We start from the raw sequence: 9,590 nt of genomic DNA, 5'->3' as shown, positions 1-9,590 counted from the left end.
ACCTTAGGTGAAACCTTCGAGTGTGTACACACAATCAATATGCCAAGTTTATGCACCAAGATCGAACTACGTCGGATTTGATTTCGCTCCACGCGAATACGTAGGCAGTCCTTCAGAATAAGGGATTCAATCCACCCATCATCCAAGTTGTCGTCTTATCGGTTTCTTACGGGTCTTAACCAAGTCCAAATGAAGCCACCTTTGTTTGAGTTGGTCTTAGTGCTCAATGTAAGCTAGGATAAGGATATAGGTTCGGATGAATAGTATTAAGTCTCAGAATGAGCTTTATCTAACGGTTTAGGCAAAGATGCTGAGTCACACAGATGTGGGTTTGTGTTGGGAACAGAAAATATGAAAAACCCGCTGAAAAGAAAGAAGGCGTGGAAGAAAAAATAAAAAGCCCGCTGAAAAGAAAGAAGGCGGTGGCAAGAAATGATGAAAACTCGCTGAAAAGAAAGGAGGCGAGGAGAAGAGTGACAGAATGTTCCCGACAAAAGTTATGTGTGATGTCTAAGTGTTCTCATAAAGTCAGTCTGTGTTTAGTGTCTAGGCGAAGCTAACGTTGTTGCTCCGTGAGTTTAATCCACCTTGTCAATGCCAAGTGATCTTGATTCCCATGTGCCCTCGGGAGCACGCCCATGCCATACGATATCTCCGTCCCAAGTTCGACGACCTTGTGATTCCCATTTGCCATCTTTTGGCGCCGGAATGGCCAATTTACATTTCTACCCCCAACAAGTCAATAATCGAATTAAAACCCGTGCACACTTACGGTTTTATTTTCCTTTTTTGTTTTACGGTAGCGGGCTACGCCCACGTTTGTTTACGGGTCATACAGAGTGTCTGAGTCGTATTTCCTGCTCACCCGTCAAGGTTCGATTTCAAAATGCCAAAGCTTTCAGAATTCCGAAATTTCAAAAACTTTTTGCAAATTATGGACAGATGATCCAAGTAGTGGAATCCTTGTGGGTCGATGATCCAATCCTTCGAAATTCAAAATTTTCAAATTCAATTTTCGGGTCAATGACCCAATCATTCAACATTTTCAAATTCAATTTTCGGGTCGATGACCCAATCATTCAAAATTTTCAAATTCAATTTTCGGGTCGATGACCCAATCATTCAAAATTTTCAAATTCAATTTTCGGGTCGATGACCCAATCATTCAAAATTTTCAAATTCAATTTTCGGTCGATGACCCAATCATTCAAAATTTTCAAATTCAATTTTCGGTCGATGACCCAAAGATTTCAAATGATCCAATTTCAAGATCGATGATCCAAATGTGCTTATGTGATGATTATTGCTAGTACGTTTTTGTGTTTCAAATATAGCATGATATGCTTCAATCGGGGGCTCTAAAGTCTTCGACTTTAGAGCCATTACAATCGGGGCTCAATCCGTAGGCTTCGAGACCATTATCAAGATGTAAAGGATGACATCCACCAAGAATTCAATTCGATACAAGAGTATGAAATGGAAGAATTCCGTAGCTGAAAGCAAATGATGAAAGCGGCGGCAACCTCCTTGGAAAGTCCCGTCCCATTCGGACAAGCGCCAGCAGATGATAAATTTTGGGCAAATGTCAGCAGATGATGAATTTTGGACATATGCCAGCAGATGATAAACTTTGGGCAAGTGTCAGCAGTTGCCGAACTACGACGCGGGTTTGATTCCGTCAGAAACGGATACGTAGGCGCCCGAGGATATGTCTTAATTCGATTCGAAAGAACCTCGAGTCGATTATGCCTAGTGTGGATCCCGCGGACGCAGTTCCCGAGGGCCTTGTCCACATGGTGGTAGTAGCACAAAATCAAAGACTCATTCTTTCCCGGACCTGAAAGTTAGGAGTTTAAACTCCACACAATATAAAGGGAAGGATTACATGCAAAAAGTAAGAACGGTGACGATGATGAGACTGCATGAGGAGGATGGCCATCGCATAGCCACCGAGCAAGTGATAGTTATTCCGCTCGAGGAGGATATTCTAGGGGCTGAGCGCCAAGCGCTTATATCATGGGATCTGCTAGCCGTATGGGCTGGCCTAGACCAGATTGATATATCACACATATTTGTTTGGATGAAGTAAGTTTCTTAATAAATAATTTCATAGTCTAATATTCTGACTACTAGATAGTGTTTTAAATACCGGAATTAATACCGTAATAATGTAGGATATTGAAATTGAGAGTGATCCCCGAGAAGAATATTCCATCTGATCAATACGGATTCCTGTGCCCCTGTGTTTTATCTTTATTTATTCCGGATTTCTCGTTCGAACAACGGGTAGATTATATTGCTCAAAGAATTGGCGACAACCAAGAAGCCGATTTTTGGCGCTTATAATGAAAAAGGGTAATAAACAAATTAATATTACGTTTCCCCCTACAATTGCATTTTCATAACTAATATATGTACTTGTTAACAATGATGATGTCTCTTGATGTAGGACTCATTGGGTGCTAGCAGCCATCATGCCGACAAGGAATAAAGTTTTCTGGTTGGACTCTTTACATCATCAACCAAGCGAGACTTTTAAGCACTTGATTAATATTTAAGTTTATAATACTGATTTATTTATAATAACATTTTTATTTTTTATTTATAGAAAAAAGCTCTTTCATATTTTTGCCCCTAAAAAAATTAGTTTCTGCCTCCTTTTTTATTTTTCAAAAAAAGGACCTTTAAGAAGAAAAGAGCAAACGAAAGCAGATCAACCCACGGAAGATTCGATGTTGGCCCCGATTTTATTACGATAACAGGGGTACGTGCTCAAATACAATAACATTAAGTGCAAAATCTGTGTTTAATACTAATACAATACCTAAAGTTTAAGATTCGATGTGAGCCTTCTCTCGTCATTTGTTTTATGTAATAATAGGCCCCTCGCCAGCCGGATAGCATACAATGTGGATACTACGCTTGTCGGTTCATGTTGGAGATTATTAGGCGAAGATATCTCGTTATTCCCGAAAAGGTTAGTAATAATTTAAACATGTGTTTATTACTTTTTTTAAATTAGAGCTAATGTTGTCTTGCTTGCTGCTATATATACCATGATGTTGCTAATGTTGTCTTGCTTGCTGCTATATATACCATAATGTCTTCTCTTTGTTTTTTCCGCAGTATGCAATCAACCCGTCACAACAGATTGAGCAGTACTCAAGTGTAGATATAGACGAGGTAAGAGACATGTGGGGCAACTACGTCTTAGAATATATTAGAAATGCATGATACTCAGAGTTTAGATCAACTTATTAGTAAATTTTTTGTTGAAGTTAGGGAATGATTAGTTCATGTAAATTCAACTCCTTATAAGTATATATATATATATATATGATGATGCATTTCTTTGTTGTGGTTGAATTGAATCTATTGAGTTCTGATGAACCCAAATTTGTGATTTATCTTTGGTGCTTTGGTATATGGTGTCACTGACATATGCGCAGGTTTTGAATGGCATGAAACAAATTTATTTTTTTAAACCATTAGGAGTTTGTAATAAAAACGGTTACTAAAAAAAACCGTTGTGAATACCTTTCACAACGGTTAATAAAAATAACACCGTTGTGAATGACATTCACAAATACCCAAGATAATATTCAACAACAGGTTTTAATCGAAGAACCGTTGTTAAAAGTCTTCACAATTTTGGAGGTAAAATTACAACAACGGGTATTAAACAAAGAACCGTTGTTACTAAATATTTCAACAACGGGTATGTACCATAAACCCGTTGTCAAAAGACTTCACAATTTTGGAGGGAAAGTTACAACAACGGTTATACATACGACAACCGTTGTTATATTATTCCCTCCAAAATTTTGAAACACTTTCTACAACGGAGAACACCCAACAACAACGGCTTTTAACCGTGGTGAATACTTTAGACAACGGTTTCACTAAATAAGCAAACCGTTGTAAATACCTTCTACAACGGCCGCTTTAACAACGTCCGCTTTTTGATTTTACAACGGTTTTTACCCGTTGTTATAGGCTGTATCTGTAGTAGTGTAGTTTATGTATTCTACCTTTTTCTTTATATTTTTTAATTCGCATATTCCAACAAAAATTACAATAATAGCTGTATATTTCACTCTAACGTTTTATATGGATAAAAAAGAATCATAAGTTGTTTATGTTAAATCGAAAAATCTTATTTTTATATATAACTTTTCTAGAAAAAAAAGTCTCACATAAACTGTTAATTTTATTAGGGCTAAAAATGTTAAATTTTGCTTTCTACCTCCTAATACTTCACATTTAAAATTGTTAGTATTACAGTTAAATACAACTAGTTTAATTGTTAAGATCTATATACAAAGCGATCTAAAAAATCGCGCTTTTGTGCGGGATCTACCCTAGTTATATTTTAAAATATATTAGAAGAGTGGGTGTCTCGAAATGTGAGAAATTATATCTATCTATACTAAACTATAAAAAATAACCACAAAAAATTTATTTTCCCACCCACTACCATGCCTCACGAAATATTGTATTCTATCCCTTATTAAATGAGCTCCTAAACTACAACATATTTATAGTATAACCATTTTAATCTATTATCTTTCAACACGTTTACTGCCATCAATTGCTGAAATATTGATTGGCTAAAATAGTAGATGTTTTTATCACAAGAAAATTATCGTAAATATATTTCATAAAGTAAAAATATTGCTCCCTTCATCTCATTTAATTTGTCTTACATAAATATTTGCTAATAAAATTAGAAAGATCATTGATTTATAGTTTAAATATTTACTCTATTTAGCAATGGTACAATTATTTTGGAATAAATTTTGACCAAAAGAGGACAACGAAATTGAGATGGAGGGAGTATTACATTAAATCAAATCGGTATAATTTTTTGTTAAAAATAAAATTAGTATGATTACTAGTGTAGCTCCCATGAAAATGCACGGTATTTTAGCTACAGATATTAGAGAATTTGACAATTAATTAAACTAATGCAATTTACCTCCATTTTAAAAAGGGTAGAAAATTTGCATATAAAATTCAAAGGAGATATTTTATTAGCCTTATTTATGTAAAAGTTAAACAATGATTGATGTTATAAAATTAACTAGGTTGTAACCCGTGAAATTCACGGGTCTACTTTTAGAATTTTACATGCATATAGTTAATACTCCCTCCTTTATTCATTATATGCCGTTTTAGGAAAAAAAACACAAATATTAAGAAAATGGATTAAGAGTAATTATAACATTAATTAGGCAATAAATAAAGCTTTGAAAAGGGCAAATTGCTTAGTTCTTTACAATAGTGAATTTCTTTATTCTAAACTAATGAAAAAAAAGGTTTGTATACAATAAAATTAATGACTCATAATTAATTTGCAATTCCACTAAAAAAGAGAGTGCATAGAAAATGCAAAAAGACATATAAAGTGTAAATTTATCAATCACCTAAAACGACATATAAAGAATAATGGAGGGAGTAATAGCAAAGACAAACAGATTAATGAGTTACGGAGAAATTAATTTCGAATTATTCGGTCACATATGTCACTATACATGAACTATCATATATTGTGTTTATTAGTATGATCAAGACTTACAATAAAATTAGTACACATTTACTTAAATTTGATTATATTTACTAAAGATGTTCATCTAGCAAAAAACTGTTATTGTGCGATAGTCTTACATTAAGACAATCTAATTTTATTAAACGATCACTCATTTACTACATTAAATAAATAGTTTTCTTATTAAAATGAATCGCCTTACCGTGTAAAACCATTTTATATTATAATGACAATGTAGTAAATTACCGTGCACACATTAATGTATAAACCGAGCAAAGCTAATTCAGCGACACATTAATTTTCTTAGATTAGACCAAAAAAACAAAAAGAAAAAAACGATTTCCTAAGATCTAGAATACTCCACACATACCAAACCTAGTAAATATGAGTAATAATCAGAGATGAGGATGCAAAGTATCCATCTTCCCACAATCTCAAGCCTCTAACTCATGTCAATCTACCTCCACTCTCGAACAACTATTCTTTTAATTTGGAGATCCAAGATTCATCTTTGGAGATTAGGGGAGCTTTTATCAGTCTTGGTATTCTCAATCTCATTTCCTGCTTAATTCTGATGACGATCTGACGGGGCTTCAATTTCCGCTGAATCCTACACTGTTTTCGCTATATCTAGATCTTATACACTTGAGTCATTGCCTTGTTTAATTAGTATGCCTGGAATCATCTATCCAGATCATTTGCATGTCCGTTGTTAAATTAATCGGCTTCTGTGAGTTTTCGTACCTTGATTATCACCTTCGTCTCAGCTATTTTGATAACCAAATGCTACGATTGCTGTATTGGCAATCAATTTGATGATGTTACCCATGATTGCTTGTGAAAAAAAGGAGTGCTAATTAAAGCTAAAACATGTAATACCTCTGAATCTAATAAAAGCATCAATAACATTAAAGTTTCATCTTTGTTGTAGTAACTTTTTCTTTCCCACATATGTACCACGCACACAACAATCTCTACAGTGAGCATATTGGTGGTCAAGTGACGTATGGCAACGGGAATGCAGTTGAAAGCCATAAGAGATTCTTAAAATTGTTCACAGGTTTTGTGAATTGTGAAGAATGGAGATGACTCGGTTGCTTGTGTATTTTACAGTGATTCTCTTAAAGTGTTTTCAGCACTGATTAGCTATATTTTGAATAGGATATCGCCCATATCCCATTCACACTTCATTGTGAAATGATTCACACTTCAATGTGATTTGATCCTACTTCCGTTGATTTGGGAATCAGTCGATTAATTTTTTTTTAAATTCCATTCACACTCTCCTTCCTAAAATAAGGGCAATCAGTTCTTAAACTTTAGAATTTTAGTATTAGTTTACTGTAATAGCTGATTTTAGCATATAATCTCCATGATTTTAGAATTTGACATTGATTTTTGGAAATCTCCATAATTAACATAATCAAATTAATTTTAAAAGACCAATATCTTAGCCAAACCGTCAATATTCCATTTTCAATATGGAATATCCTAATCCAATTCAATATGCCAGATTTGTTTTTTCTTTCCATGGTTAACCGTGGTTTTTTTTTCAATTACTCTAATACGGTGACACGTCATACTTAAATAAAAATTTGTGATGTCATGTCAGCTTTTTGGCTTCTGCATTAGAGAATGAAGTATATGATGATTAGGAGATAAATATTGTTTAATAGTAAATATAGATAGTGAACACTAACTAATTAGGAAATAAATATTGTCCCTTAGAATATTACATAGGCAGAAAATTTAAGCGGAAAATTTGGAGAAGTTTTAATCTTTTAGTATATAGGGGATTATGAAAATAAGTATGAAACTAGTTTAGATCCCGTGCAATATATGTGCGGTATTTATATAGTTTTTATTTTTGTATTACTTAATCATGCTAAATTAAAACCTCATTAAATTTATATATTTCACGTCATTATATTTTTATATGAGAAAAAAAAAATTGAACTACGAAAATTATTTAAGAAAACTGAGTAAAATTGAACTGTAAAATAATAGTGGTATCTCATTAACGTAATTGTTCATTTTTCTCGTTATTGTGTTTTGTTTCAAGAAAAAAAATAATAAAACTGAAAATTAATCCAAGAGAAATAAGTAATGTGCTGAAATGTATTTTTTTTTTTAAAAAGTATTTTTTTTTATACCACAAAACTAATGAATCCAATTTATAAATTCTCTTAATTTTTGTTGTCATGAAAGTAATCAAAACGATTTATAGTTTTGTTTATACATAGTACGGAGTATGAGTCAACTCATTCTTAAATAATAGCATCAATAAAATATTTAATATTTTATAGTTTTATATAATTTATATTTTAATTAAAATATTATAGTTTAGTATTTAGTAAAAGTTATATAATTTTATGAAAAGATTAATTTTAATGAAAAGAATTATATAATAAAATACATTATAATTATTAATTTCATTATTTATTTAGTGAATACAATTAAATTATCATAGTTTTCTTATTTAAAAAGATGCTTTTTGGAGGGGAAATTTGTGAGTTCACTTATTCATTTATTAGTTAGGGGATTAAATAATCACTTTGCTTCATAATTAACGACAAAAAGTTCATCGAAAATATCTAATGAGGTATGAAGAAGTCGTCTTTCACTAGCTTAGTATGAAATCAGATCTCTCTCAAGTCTTTGTGTACCGTAACTTTAATATAGAGATCATACAAATTAACGTTATACAATATCTTATTAAATATCGAGATACATTTTTGGTATCATAAAAAATAGATTAATATTATTTTTATATTTTACTTTATAATTTTGTGCAACAAATTAGTATGACGTAGGATGTATAGGGTGCTCTCTCCTTTTAAAGACACATACCCCCATATTCGTCCTACAATGGAACTACATTTATTAGATTTAACAATTATTGAAAGACAGTCTCATAATAAACTTTATATCAGTTCAATTCATTTGCTACTATGTAGATCCGTAAAATAAAGAAATCGAATTTCATGTACTCTATATTCCTTTCCAATTAATACAATTTAGTACGAAAAATTACAATGTCTTTATTCATGACCGTGCAATTTTGCATAGGGTTAAGCTAGTATAAGTATATAACAAAAAAACATGATTATGAAATAGATTAAGAATTTCTAGAGTGGCGTCGCTACTTCAGACAACATCCGTACTCTTTACATGTCAATAAGATAAATAATCGGGGAAGTGGTAAACTAGCCCCTTAAGTTTGCATCAATGTGAGAATAACTCCTTTAACTTTATTTTGGTATAAACAGCCCCCATAACTTTGTAATAAAGTGAAATCAAGCCCCTTTCACTTGTCCGGTCAAAATCTCGCCGGATTGTTAATTTCTCACCAATATCTCACCAATATTACGTATAATTTCTCATAATTTAACACTGAGATTTGGGTGCAACTTTCACAAAATTAAATTGCTACGTTCCTAAACAACTGGCTCGGGGAAAACAAGGAAACCTGAGATTGTTATCGCCTCTTTGAGAATAGAATGCCATGACATCATTTAGTCTAAATCTGTAAATCATCTTCAACAATGGAACTCTCCTTGATCGCTTCTTTAAGAAAAAAAATTATTTAGGCAAAGTTGAGAAAAGGGAAAAAGAAGTGATAATGTTGGTGTTGAGTGTTCTGGGTGATAGAGAAGACGTCAGGGAGAGAGAACGTCAGAGGTAGGACATATGAATTGTTGGATAATGTGCTAAAATAAGGCGTATAAATCTTACGTATACATGTATTTGTATAAGTATATAGAGTAGAAAAGGTGAAAATTATACGTAATATGTACAATGAGATATTGGTGAAAAATTGGCAATCCGGCGAGATTTTGACCGAATAAGTAGAAAGGAGCTTGATTTCACTTTAGAGCAAAGTTACGGGGTTATTTACACCAAAATAAAATTAAGAGGGTTATTCTCACATTGATGCAAATTGAAGGGGTTAGTTTACCACTTCCCCAGATAAATAATCTCTCCTACTTTATGATATTGAACAATAATTATATTTTGAGAGATATTATTAAAAGGAAGAGTG

The sequence above is a fragment of the Silene latifolia genome, chromosome 3, assembly GCF_048544455.1.
Source record: "Silene latifolia isolate original U9 population chromosome 3, ASM4854445v1, whole genome shotgun sequence".
NCBI classification, from domain to species: Eukaryota; Viridiplantae; Streptophyta; class Magnoliopsida; order Caryophyllales; family Caryophyllaceae; genus Silene; species Silene latifolia.
The sequence above is the reverse complement of the archived record's forward strand: the minus strand, read 5'-3'. Positions refer to the sequence as shown.